This window comes from Bos indicus x Bos taurus, chromosome 4 (genome assembly GCF_003369695.1).
Source record: "Bos indicus x Bos taurus breed Angus x Brahman F1 hybrid chromosome 4, Bos_hybrid_MaternalHap_v2.0, whole genome shotgun sequence".
NCBI classification, from domain to species: Eukaryota; Metazoa; Chordata; class Mammalia; order Artiodactyla; family Bovidae; genus Bos; species Bos indicus x Bos taurus.
The window spans coordinates 53,197,747-53,212,031 of record NC_040079.1 but is presented as its reverse complement, the minus strand read 5'-3'; the positions used below and the strand labels follow the sequence as shown (position 1 = coordinate 53,212,031).

General features: G+C 44.6%; 1 protein-coding gene across 1 annotated transcript in view; it reads right to left on the bottom strand.

The window, feature by feature from the left end:
- WIPF3 (WAS/WASL interacting protein family member 3) overlaps positions 1-2,018 on the bottom strand; it is an 85,344-nt gene extending 83,326 nt beyond the window's left edge. The window contains exon 1 of the mRNA XM_027539426.1: positions 1,934-2,018. The gene's annotated coding sequence lies outside the window, so the exon portion shown is untranslated. The remainder of the gene's footprint in view (positions 1-1,933) is intronic.
- Between the last annotated feature and the right edge of the window lie 12,267 nt (positions 2,019-14,285).

Sequence of the window (14,285 nt, the reverse complement as noted above, 5' to 3'; positions counted from 1 at the left end):
TGCAGTCTGTATTTCATTTCCCATTATGGCTAAACTTTCTTTGCTCCCTGTCCCTTTTATTATTATTATTATTCATTAATTTTTCTGATTTAGTTTTTGTCGTTTTTAAATGTATCTCTAAAATGCAGCAGGTGGAAAACTACCCCAGTCTGTGTGCTACCACAGTGAGTGGATTTTTAGCATTAAATTTTTATTTATTTTTTATTGAGGTAAAACATAAATCAAGTGTGTAAGTCAAGAGCTTCCCTGGTGGCTCAGACCGTAAAGAATCTGCTTGCAATGTAGGAGACCCAGGTTCAATCCCTGGCTTGGGAAGATCCCCTGAAGAAGGGCATGGCAGCCCACTCCAGTATTCTTGCCTGGAGAATTCCACGGACAGAGGAGCCTGGCGGGCTGCAGTCCATGGGGTCTCAGAGTCCAACACGACTGTGTGACTTTCACTTTTCATAAGTCAAGTGCATAAAACTCACAGAAATAATTTTACAAATATCTAAATGTGTGCCCCTGTGTTATCACTACTTAGGTCAAGGTGGGGAGCATTTCCAGCACCTCTGAACCCTCCATCCCTTTCTGTCTAGGCCATTATCAGGCCCAAAGGCTGCCCCTCATTTATGCTTTATCCCCATGGATAGCTTTACTAAAGTTAAAAAAAAAAAAAAAAAAAAAGGTTTTTTCCAGGGAAGGCTGGAGTCCCTGCGATAATGACTATTGCTGACCACAACAAATGCACGACCAATCTTCCCTCTAAAGAGATAAAAGATTATGGAAAGGAGGAGAGAGGCACAAACTTTCTAAATCACACAGATCATGCAAAACAAAGCCCTCATTTTGCAGCCAGTGACCCCCAAGCTCAGAGAGGCGAAGTGACAGCCCATCTTCCCGCTACAGAGTAACTTTCTTTCCAAGTAGAGCCCATTACAAAGCACTCCAAGCTTCGGGGATGGGGATGCTATCCGCGCATCCCAAAGCATCAGGACGGCTCCCCCAGCCTCTCCCTACAGAACTTCTTTCCAGGGAGCAGAGCGCACTGGGGCCCCACGCGGCCCCCGCTCCCGTCGCAGGCACACCCCCGCGGCTGGCAAGCCATGCTCAGAAGGCTCTGTTCCTGAGAGCCTGTGCCCGCTGCTCACGGGGACAGGGCTGGGCTCCCCGTGCGCCAGCCCCCACCCGGAGATCCGGAGTGGCCTCTTCTCCAGCCCTGCTCCCCCATCCCCGCTCCTTCTCGCCTCCGGTGTGTATTGAGGGAGGGTGCAATAGACTCTGCCACCTTCTCCCTGGTTCCTCCAAAGGAGATTTTAAAACCCATGTGTGGACAAACCTAAATCGCTGAGCACACACTACTGACTTGGCTTGGAGATGAGCACTGGGAAGGGAGTCCAGAGACTAAAGGAGTCACCACGAGCTGAGTGACCTTGCGCGAGTCACTTCCCTATCTCCGAGATTGATTTCCTCATCCGGGGCTTCTATCAATATATCCCCCAAGCTACCTTCAGTTCGGCAATTTCCTAGTTGTTCTTTACTCATCCCGGCTCATCCCGCGAAAACCCCTTCCCCAGCGAGACCCCAGCCTTTTGTTCCGGGGGTGAAGCGGGGAAGGGAGACCTTGGCGACAAGGCCGGGGCGGCCTTGGAGCCTGGGGCCGCTCCCTGGAGAGTCGGGTCGGGGGAAGACAACCAGACAACCCCGGGGTGACCTCCTTCCCTCCGCGGTCCCGTTACAGCCCGGCCCGGGAGTCACCGCGCGGCGGGCAGCGAGCAAGGGGCTCCAGGGCAGCGCCGCGCCGCGGCGGGGAGCCCCGGACACGAGCATGCGCGCAGCACCCCTGGCCCCGCCGGGGATTCACTCCGCCCCGGGACGGGCCCGAGCGCCCGCCGCTACAGCTTATCCCCTTTCCCTCCGGCGCCGACCCCGGCACGCGCGCGGAAGCCGCTACCTGCCGCCAGCCGTGCGGAGGACAGGACAGGACTCGTCTCTGGCCGGCTTCCCCGCCGCCGCCGCCGCCGCCTCTAGGCTCCAGGCTCCGTCCCACAGCACCCGTGCTTCAGGCGGCGCCGCTGCGGCCGTGCTGCACCGGGTGCTGAGCTCGGTGAGCGTCGCTCCCTCCCGGCCGCCAGCTCTGGGGCTGCCGGGACGCGGAGGCGGGGCCGCCGCCCCCACCTGCTCCGCCGGCTCCTGCCCTGAAGTCGCCGCCGCCCAGCGCGCAGGGACGCGGCCCGGGCAGGCGGGGTCGCTCTGGAACCCGGGAGGCGGGTCCCAGCCACCGGGCGCGCCTCTCCCTGAAGGAGTTCCAAGTCTAAGCTGGGGAGAGAGTGGGCCCCAAGGCTGGAGTTCTCAGATACGAGCGACACCCGGCCCAGTACCGCCAGACTGCGGACATTCCACTCCTTTATCAGTTTATTCCAAAATATTTTGAACCTCTCCTGTGGTCCAGGCGGCGTCATAAGCAGTGGGGACAAAAGAGAGAACAAGATCATCTTGTTCCCGGAGTTCACGGTCTAGAAAGGGAAACAACTAATGGACAGATATACTGCAGAACCTAGAGGGAGTGGTCTCAGAGGGGTCCCTGATCCAGACCTGGGGGGTCAGGGGAAGTCTCCTCGAGATGCCGATGGCTAAGAGAATTGAAGGATGATCATGAAGTGGCCGGTTGTAGTGACCTGGGGAGGTAGATTGACCCAAGTGGAGCCGACTATGTTTGCAAAGTGAAGTGTTTGAGGAGCCGAAAGAACTTGGGATGACAAGTAAAACCCTTGTAACACTTGACTTCAGGCCCCTGGGAAGACACAGAAAGTTTGTATCTGAGGCGGGATGCTTGATTGGTTGGTGAGCACTTAAAGTCTCCCACATCCTGCGCTTTTCTGCTAGTGGAGGAACTGAGAGACTCATGGACCATTCACTGCGCTGCCTCTAAACATCTATGAACCAGGCACTCTGCTCGTTCCTTGGATGTGCTGCTGAAGGAGGCAGAAAGGAGCTGCTAGTCTGGAGTGGAGGAGAGACCTGTACTCAGCGCTGTGTCAACACTTGGATCAGGTGCATGGGAACACAGGTGAGACAGCAGTTAGTGCTGGGAGGGAGGAGGATCTCACACAGGGATGGCAGCTTGTCTACAGGTTCAGATTCTGTAGCAGCTGCTGTCAAAGTATGTTCCCCAAGCAGTCCCTAACTGGTTTCTTAATTACTAGTGTTTACAGGCTGACAATGTGTAGGCTTATGTTTAGAGCAAGGATAAATAATTCACTTCTCATGCCTTCCCTGTGTTGTCAAGAACAACTTTCCTGTGTTGATTTAGGTGAAGAAGATGTAGTGAGTGGAAGCCAATAGGTACTTGCTTCCCACCTGTTTGTCTTGTGTGACTCCTATCTTTCCTGCTTTAGAACCATAATAAATAGGCAAGAAGACATTTCCATGAGCCCAGAGTTCCTATGAGGTCTTCTGCTGAGTGGTCCAGGTAGTAGCTAGTCAAATGTAAAGGCTGTTATCTTAAAGGATAGGTATGGCTTGGATCAAATAATTATTAGAAAAGTATTGGAAAGGGTGGGGAAATTGTGAGTGAGAAAAATATTTGGAAAGTGGGGACATTTGGGCTGAAAGCTTCAGGTACCCACTGTTTCCCATCCATGTAAAGTGACTGTGCCATTGGTGTCTTGTTTTAATGGACATTAGAGAAAGATCCATTTCCCCCTGTTCCACCATAAGTACAGTCATAACTACAGTACATAACTATAGGACAGCACTAGCTATGCCAGGTGGATGAAGCAGGCATACCTCAGAGATGTTGCAAGTTCAGTTCACGACCACTGCAGTAAAGCCAGTATTGCAATAAAATGAATCACATGAACGTTTGGTTTCCAACATATAAAAATTATATTTACACTGTACTGTACTTTATTAAGTATGCAATAGCATTATATCTAAACAAGCACACAGCTTACTTTAAAAAAATGTTATTGCAAAAGAATTGCTAAGCATCATCTGATAATGCAAGGTTGCCAAACCATAAATCTGTAAAAAATGCAATATCTTTGAAGTGAGTCACCTGCCCAGTAGCCAAACCACTCTCCCTTTCCAGAAATTAACATTACTGAGGATTATGATTGTGGTCCAAGACTACTGGGGCAGTCCCATTCCTGACTTTGCAGTCTTTCTTGCAGCTAAGGAAGTCATTGACCAAGTTCTGGCAAATGAGTTGAAAGAGGGTGTTGATTGGGGGTCGTTGAGAAATCTTTTGCTGACTCTGACCTTCTGTCCCCCATGTTCCCAAAGCCTTGAATGCAAATGAGATGGCTAGTGATGCTGCAACTAGAATACAACATGGGCATGTTGTAATCAAGAGAATGAAGATGAGACCAAAAAAGCCAATAGAATCAGGATGTCACAGGATGACAGAGTGGAAAATAGGGTCAGTGTGTATGGTACTGCTGGGCATTCAAATGAAATCCAGCAACAGCCCATCTCTGAGTATTTTATTATGTGAGAAAAACAGTCCCTGGGGCTAAGTTTTCTATTCCTTGTGGCCAAATGTATTTCTAACTGATACTGCTGCTGCTGCTAAGTTGCTTCAGTCATGTCCGGCTCTGTGTGACCCCATAGACGGCAGCCCACCAGGCTCCCTCGTCCCTGGGATTCTCCAGGCAAGAACACTGGAGTGGGTTGCCATTTCCTTCTCCAATGCATGAAAGTGAAAAGTGAAAGTGAAGTCGCTCAGTCATGTCCGACTCTTAACAACCTCATGGACTGCAGCCTACCAGGCTCTTCCGTCCATGGGATTTTCCAGGCAAGAGTACTGGAGTGGGGTGCCATTGCCTTCTCCGCTAACTGATACTATGGCCTGGTAAAGGACAGACATCTCTTTTCCTGCTCACCAAATGCCTGCAATAACTCACCTTTCACACCTTCTACTTGTAAACTTATATTTATGTCTGCCATGACTTACTGAGCTCTTTAGGAGAACAGCATTATATAAATTGTAAATGTTTTGTACCTATATCCACATCATTTCGTCAAGTATTTATACAGCAGCTATTAGATGGTGATAATGTACTGTTTCTGGGGGTGCTAAAATGGATTCACAGCTCTTCCTCCAGGGAGCTAACAGCTTAGTAGAGGATATAAGCTCGTAAATTGACTTTTATAGTTCCCTGGATAGAGGTAATACAGAAGAAATGATGAATACTGCCTGATGGGAGGGAAAGGGAGATAGTAATACCTGAGCCGGGCTTCCATGAATGAACTGGAGTGTCCCATCAGAAACCAGGGAAAGGAAACCATTTCAGAAAAGAGAAAGTCTGAAAGAGCTTGGTGGACCAGGAGCCTCAAATTCCATGTCTGAAATTGAATGCATGGTTTTCCTACTAAACCTGACCCATTCTTGGTTTTGCCCATCTCCCCATCCATCCAGCCCAGCCACCTGGCAACTCATTAATTCACTTTCCCTTGTAGTACATCCCCTTGCTGAATCTCAGCTCTTGGCCCCATCTGGTTCTACCCTTCTGCACCAATTCCACCTGATATCAGAGCCTACTGCCTCTCTCCAGGACTTCCACAGTAGCCTCTTAGCTGGTTGTTCTTCAACATCCTGCTTCTCCCTGCCAAACCAGTCTTCATAGTGGCCGGAGATGGTCTTGAAACTCGAAGCTGATCTTCCTGTTATCTATAATTTAGTGATTTTGCTTTGCTCTGATGATAACGGAGCACCTAAGCACAGCACTGATGATAACAGAGATCCTGAGCTTTATCTGAAGGCACTCACACTCTCCAACACAATTTGCTCAGCCCTCTGCCTCCATCTCTTTACTCCAGTCATGTTAGCCTGCTTTCAGATCCTTGAACCGGTAATGTTCTTTATTGTCACAAGCCCTTTGCACATGCTTTTCCATCTTTGAAGAAAACATTCCCCAAATGAACTTCTCATTTTTCAGATCTCATCTAAACTCAGCCATTACCTATCTGGAACTTGACAAGGTCAACTTCCACGGTAAGAACTCATAATCCCATGTAACTTTCTATTGCATCATTTATGCAGATATAATGATGCCATTATTGATTCAATGATTTGATTAACATCTGTCTCCCAGACCAGACCATGGTATCTGTGACCTCAGGAACTATCTCAGTTCCCACTGTATCCTTAGTTCACAGCACCGAGAGTAGAACATAGTAGGCATGTATTTGTTCAGTTATGAAAGAAATGAACCAATGAGGGCTGGAGTCTTGAACTGTTTATTTGGGAGTCTATATATTTTAAAACGTTTAATATCAACTTTACTGAGAAGTAATTTATATATGCTAAAATACACTCATTGTAAAAGCCAACAAATATGTACCCTGATGTAACCACTACACTTATCAACATATGCTAATGCTAAGTCACTTCAGTCGTGTCCAACTCTGTGCAACCCCATAGATGGCAGCCCACCAGGCTCCCTAGTCCCTGGGATTCTCCAGGCAAGAACACTGGAGTGGGTTGCCATTTCCTTCTCCAATGCATGAAAGTGAAAAGTGAAAGTGAAGTCGCTCAGTTGTGTCCGACTCTTAGCAACCCCATGGATTGCAGCCTAACAGGCTCCTCCATCCATGGGATTTTCCAAGCAAGAGTACTGGAGTGGATAGCCATTGCCTATAGACTATTTCAAATACCTGAAAAAGTTCCCTTAGGCCCCCTTTGCAGCCAGTCCCTATCCCCAGTCCCAGGAAACCACAGAACTATTAATATTGATTAGTTTTGTCTTTCTTTTCTAGAGCTTTGTATATTGAACATACATGATGTATTCTTTTGTGTCTGACTTTTTTCTTTGCTCAGCATAATGTATTTGACCTTCATCTGTGTGTAATTTGTTCCTATTTATCGCTGGTTAGTATTTCACTGTACTATGGATATGCCAGTATTTGTTTATCCATTCACCTGTTGGTGGACATTTGGGTCAATTCCAGTTTTAGAATGTTACAAATAAGTTGGCTTTGAATGTTTATAAGTCTTTTGTAGATAAATGTTTTTATTTCCTTTGGGTAAATAATTAAAAGTATAGTTTTAAGAATCATAAATGTTTAAAGATAAAACCTTTGGAGCACAATGAAAAACTACTTCACACCCGATACCATAATTTGTAAAAAAGTAAAACAGCAAGATGTGGAGAAGTTGGAACCCTCATACATTGGTGGTAGGAATGTAAAATGGTGCAGGTGTTGTGGAAAACAGTTTGATGTTTCCTCAAAAAGTTAAACATGGAATTACCATATGATCAAGAAATTCCAGTTCTAGGCATATACTGAAAAGAGTGGAACACAGGAGTTCAAATAAAACTTGGACCTGAATGTTCATAGCAGCACGATCCACAATAGCCACAGACTGTAAACAACCCAAATATCCATCAACAGATGAACAGTTACCAAAATGCCATATATCCATATAATGGAATATTATTTGACAGTGAAAAGAAATGAAATACTGATAGATACTACAATATAAATGAGCCTTGAAAATATTAGGCTAAGGGAAAAAAGCAGATACAAAATGTCAGGAAGCATTTAACAGGAGGCTTCCTGTGTGCTGTTTTGGTTCTGTCAGGAATTCTCTGCTGCTTATTAATTCCTGAATATTCAGGAATTAAGAGGAGAGGCAAGCCTCTCCCAGGACTGAGGAATCCAGGCATTTGCTTCATTAGCGTTTCTATATGGTGATAAGTACCCTCTTCCTTCTTGTGAACCATACGGTAAAAGTGATTGTTTAAAAATCTCTCTCTTTAATATGGATTGCCTATGTTTTGTAAGTCTGGAATTTTAATCTTTATCTTTGCTGAGAATAACTACTTTGTAAGACAGTATATATGCCCACACCATGTTGATTAAAACACCTTTGCTCCATCAGAGCTCTGGTTCCCGTGTCTCTGTCTCTCTTTCTCAGGCTGATCCCCTGGAGTGCAGAGGCTCTCTGAGTTCACTTTCCTGCCCGGGCTTCTAAGACCCTCTCGAGAAGGTGCTCTGTGCCTTCACCCCATCGAGAGGGCGCCTGAGGCCTCCGTGAACAGAGCAAGCCCTGTGCAGGGGCTTTATTGGCTTTCTGTGTAAACCAAGGAATATCAGCTTCTTTCTCTCCTTTACTTTCTTATCGTCGACTCTGGACCACCAAGTTCTGGTCCATTAAAGGACCTCAACAACAAAAGACCACATACTGTTTAATTCCATTTATGTGAAATATCCAGAATAGGCAAACCCATGGAGACAGAAAGAAGTGATTTCCAGGGTTTGATGAGAGGGGTGAACAGGAAATAACTGCTTATGTGACCAGGGTTTCCATCTAGGGGATAAAACTGTTCTGGAACCAAATAGTTGTAATGATTGTACAATTATGAATGTACTTAATGCCACTGAATGTTATACTTTAACATGGTTAAAAGAGTAAATTTTATGCTATGTATATTTTACCACAATAATAATGATGATGATGATAAGATACAACTTTAGAGTGTGTGAAAGTCTTGGGCAGTGGTTCCCATCTCTGTAAAACCTGCTTCACCACCCCATGCATCACAAGCCCTGTTTGGCTGAGAGAGGGGCTACCTGTCAGGTAGAATTCAGCCAAGAGTCTTCTTTGCAAGTTTCTGCACAGAGAGGAGGCTCCACCTTGGTGAGAGTAAGAGTTGAAAGGCATCACATTCCATTGCTTAACATCAGGCTGGGGCTGACTCCGGCAGGTGCCTAGATGGCTGAGAAAGGACTTCATGAGCACAGCGCATGAAAGAGAGCAGGCAGTTCTATTTAAACAGCAGCACTGTTCCGAAGAGTGACTAAGGGAAAATAGTTCACTGCCTGTAGCTGCAGTTTAATCCCTTCACGCTGCCTCCCCAAATTCCACTGTTCTTCCAGAATGTGCTGTGAACATCAAAAGGTTGAAGTCTACCTTCTTTGCTTCTGGAGTAAGAAGAGAGGAAGGTAGAGTCCCATGGTGAACACAGGGTTTTACTAAACAGGCAGAGAAAGAGGAGCCAACCTATGAAGGTGGAGGGAGAGAGGGAAAGAGAGAGGAAAGAGCCTGGAGAGAAGGGTATGCCGAAATCAAGGAAAGCCAAGACATGGCTGAGAGTGTTGTGCTGCACAGAGGTCCCACACAAGGGCCAAGAAGTGTGACAATGGGAGATCCTCAGTTACCCCAGCAATTGCAATTTCAGTGCAGCAGGACAAGCAGAGCCTGAGTTAGTGGGTGGAAGGATAGGAAGTGGCTGAGGGAGTGTGGACCATACACTCCCCTGAGTGTACACTGTTTTTTCAAAAACTTTGACCAAGAAGAGGAGAGAGAGAAATAATTAAATATTGAAGAGAAGAAACAATTCAGGGAGAGTAGAAACTCTACCATATTGTAGGTTAAGAAAAAAGACCCAACAGAGAAAAGGGTTTCAAGAGTTAGGAAAGCGTGGGAATTGAAAATGGAAGACGGATTTTTCTGAAATACCTTTGTATTTAATACAAATACCTTTGTATTAAAGAATGAAATACCATTCTTTAAGAAACTGAGAAAGGATTTGCTGTACAATAATTTTTACAAAGTTTTCAAAACCTTTCATTCTTCTAAGTAAATAATATAAAGCAGTATTAAAAAACTTTGATCTCGGAGACAAAAGATGTGGATTCAAGCTATTATCAACTAGCTGTGTGGTGTTCACTAGTTCAATAGCTTGTTAGATCTTCAAAATCTTAATTCTTTCATCTACGAAAGGGGGCAGTAGTTTCTGCCATGTCTCAGAGCTGTTATCTAATACCAAGTGGTGAATTCCATGAAATTCATAAAAGCATTTTGTTGTACTACTAGGGCCACAGAAAGGTGAAGACTTTACCTGTTTTACTGTACTATATTTCAAATTAATCTGCAGTCACTGGAAATACCAACTAAAAGATAATTATTTAAAATGAGAAATGTTACTGATAGCCCTTCTCATCTTTACAAACTTCCTTATGCTACTTCAAATTATTTCCCTTTATCCGCAAAAAAGTCACCTTCATTTACACTTTGGGTAAAAAGGACAGACAGTGTGGTAAAGGAAGAAAGGGGTAAAGACCTTGTGGATCTGCTCCTCACTTCTGTCCACGTCTGTCACACTTCTGTGAAGATTAGTTTTCTTCATCTGGCTTTTCTTCGCTCTTTTGTAGCCAATATGGTCCCTTACCCTAAAGGAAAACTCTGTTTTCAACTTCTTTGTTGAAATTAGCATCTTGGTTATAGTAATTACAATTTCTCAAGGACTTTGCTCAGTATTATTATAATGATCAGCCTACCAAGCTGAGAGTTTGGTCACCATATTTTAGATGATAAATGGAAGCCTAGAAGTTAATGGGCTTATGAAAGTCTCAGGGCTGGTAAGGAGTACGATTGTGAATGGAAACCAATCCTAGGCCACAGGATTCTCAGGTCACTTCCCACACAGTGCCTGGTGTAGAACACATTCCCCGAATGCATGGCTAGGTGAATGGCTCATTCCTTTTCCAGTTTAGTTGTGCCTTATGCAACTACCCAATTCATGGTAAAAGCCATCATGCCATACTGGAAGCCCTGTAAAACAGATTTTATCCTCTTCTGGAATTACTTCTTCTTCTTTTGGCTGCATTGGGCAGCATGCAGAACTTCCCTGACCAGGGACTGAACTCATGTCCCCTGCAGTGGAAGCAGAGTCTTAACCACTAGACCACCAGGGAGGTCCATGGGATTACTTACTTCTGTTAATGGCACTAACACTCACCGATTCTTTGAGGCCAGAAACCTGGGTCATTCTTCCTTTCTCCCTAACCACCACCACCACCACCACCTGATCCATCACAAAACCATGCCCATTCTGCTTTCCCGACACCTTCTTTACCTGGTCATTCCCTTCTATCGCTGCTCGAGTTCAGAGCTGGCCCACTGCCATCATCTCCAAACCAGTGTCTCTGGCTCCAGTGTTCTCCCAGTTCCTCCCAACTGTTTCTCCTCTGTATCCACAGCAATCTTCAGAAAGTTAAAATTTAAATATCTAATTTGCCTGCTTAAAATCCTTCAATTGTTCTTGTTTGCTTTGGAGGTAAAGCCTAAATAAGTTAGTATCACATATGAAGTGCTGCAAAATTTACCCCTCCCACATCATCTCCCATTTCTCACCTCCCCTCTCCATATTACACACTGTACCAGCTGTCCCAAAGGACTTGGAACCCCTCAGATTCACCCTATGCTTTCCTGACTCTGCCCCACCCCAAGCCATTTTCTTGTCTTGCAATACGTTTTCCCTCCTTGTTACCTGGAGAACTCGTCCTTATCCTTCATATCAATGCTCCCTTACTCTAGGGAAGCTTTCTGAATCCTCTGGGTAGACTAGGGGCCCCTCTTCTGAATATTTAACGCTCTGTTCCTCTACTTGAACAGTAGCACTTAGAGAATGTTGTCATAGCTATTGATTTATTTGCCAATACCCTTAAGGGCAGAAGTGGTGTCATTGTCCCAAGACCACCAACCCCTAGCACATTCGGTGTCATATAACAAGTCAGTACTCAGCAAATGTTTAATTGAGTAACTAATTAACAAAAAAATCTAGCCCCCTTTTTTCATCTGTCCAGGAAAAATTCTGTAACCAAAGGACAACAACTTAGAAGTGACAAGTCTGCTAAAGTAGATGTTTTCTTTCTTTTTTTGGTGATAAAGAACTCTGGCTAAACCTGCCATAGTGTGAAACTATGAGGCAGTTTGGAACAAAATGATAGAATAAGAAAGACAGTTCTGAACAATTCTTGGGACAGACCTCAACTTTATGGCTTTGTTATTCTGTTTCAAACAAGAGCCACATACATTTCAAGTGTTAAAAAAGGTAGCCCAAGGTTAAATAAATGCACTTTAACAATTTCTGCCCTTTTGGGTAGGCTGTGTTTGTACTGCCAAAACAGACAAAGGTGAGCAAGAGTTGTTTGTTCCTCAAAGCCCTGGGGTTCTGCATGCTAAGATGATAGCGAGGGCTGGTATGTGACGTGGTGTTAAATTGCTACTTAATGGCAACAAAGGAGAGTGACAGCTTCTTTGTCTGAAAGGTCAGTCAAGCAGGTGACACAACCCAGCCTTCCTTAATTAATTCTTAGAAAGAGAAACCTTAGTCTTCCTCTTTTCACATCTTAGGATAACAAGCTCAAATATAAGATTAGCTCCATTTCCCTGTCATCGAAAAGACTGGTATTTCTTTTTTTCCCCCCAATGCTGGTATTTCTTAATCAGAGACAACATAAGGTTGAAGGAAGATACTGACTCGTGTAGAAAAAAATAATAGCATACTTGTCTAATAGCATTGCCTACCAAGTTGCCATAGCTTAATAAGAATAAAAAGACTGAGTCCTGAAATCACTTGGAAAGAGGTGATCATGAATCAAAGTACATCTTAATCAGCTGAAAGGGTTTATCCTTCTTGGCTATTCAAGCGAATAATAAGAAAGCACTTAGTGAAGATGGGGGAGGAATGATGCTGGAAAAGTCTGCTGAGGAATAAAACCCCAACAGGGAAGCCCAATTATGACACCAAAGCCATGTGATACAGCTCAGGAAAAAAATGCATAGGAATAGGAGTTTCAGGGTGTAACTCCATGTACCCAAAATTCACATTATAATACAGAAGATGTGAACAGATGGAAGATAGGCTGGAAATTCCTTCAGGGTAATAAATAATTGTTCATTTTCTTGAGAAGAGGAACTGGAGAGGTGATGGAGAAGACAAATTCTCTGAGGGAAGAAAACCAGCTAACATTGGTTAAACAAGCACCATTCGGAGTGCTTTACTGTGTCTGTCAGTTCACTCATCCTCACAAGAAAGATGGGCTCCACCCTGTGACCTCTGCTCTAGCCTCCGCCCTACATAGGCTCTGAGATCAGAGCTCACTGGGATGTCACACATGTGGGCAAAGACCATTGTTCTCCTCCCCTTCCTCCCTCTCTCCCAGGCAGGCAGGAGATATACTTCTTTTTCTTTAATTGGGGGGGGGGGTTCTATTTGAATTTTTTTATTTTGCTTTTAATGATAAAATAATATATTTTCTTGGTTCCCTGTAGAGAGAATTCAGAAAACACAGAAAATTACAAAGAAGAAAATTTGCAAATAACCTATAATTATTCTACAACACAAATAAGCACAAATAATGTTTTAATGCACTTTCCTGAAACACACACACACCCATCCATATACATAACATATGTATACACACACGTTCTGCTTTTTTCACTTAACACTACATCATGAGCAAATTTCCTTGTCATTACATGCTCCAGTAGTAAAATGGAGGGACCCAGGCAACTGAAACTTGGCTGTGATTCACTCCTTATTTTAAAAGTCAACCTGTGAAAGACATTACTCTTAAGGGCAACTGAGTCTCAAAGTCTAGCTTTTGTTTGGAAGAAGACTGAGGACTAGTAGCCACTCGCGTGTGCTAAGTATGTACCTGTACAATGAAGATTCATTTCACTAGGTGTCAAATCACAGCTGAGCAAAGAGAAGAGAAGGATGGAGCTCAGGTCCGGCAGAATGTAAGCCCAATTATTCTTTCTCCTTCTTGGGAGCCATCACAGAACTCTGGCTTAGCCAGTGAAATGAAGGAGAAAGACTTGATGTGGCTCTTATTTTGCTCACCTCTGTCACACACGTGGGGCTTCCCAGGTGGTGCTAGTGGTAAAGAGCCTTCCTGCCAATGCAGGAGACGTAAAAATTGCAGGTTCGATCCCTGGGTCGGGACGATACCCCAGAGAAGGAAATGGGAACCCACTCCAGTATTCTTGCCTGGAGAATCCATGGACAGAGGAGGCTGGAGGGCTACCGTCCATGGGATCGCAAAGAGTCAGACATGACTGAAGCGACTAAGCAAGCACACATGTCACACACATACTTGAAACACCCTTTAACTGTTGTCCAGTTGCTATCCACAAAGAGAGAAAAAACTTCCTGGGGTTCCTCAATCAACTCTTTCAGAGAGAAAGAACATAAAGGGAAGTCTGGGTACTTTGGCACATGTAAAATAGCACAGTACATATACATTCCACTCTCTTTACAGCCCAGGAAAATGCATCAGTAGCTGGATTTCTTAGTGAAAAACTTGCACAGTGAGTTTTCAAATACTACGTATCTTTGGAGAGATGTTCTGTTAATTGTCTCCTTCTCTGATTCAGTTTGACAGATTCTTTCCCTTCATAATTTATCTCATTAATGGCTTTTGGCTGCTTTTTTTTCATGAACAGTTAAGCTGCGTTTCTAAGGACCCAGGAATTTAATAGTTCAGTACTTAATAAACCATTCCAG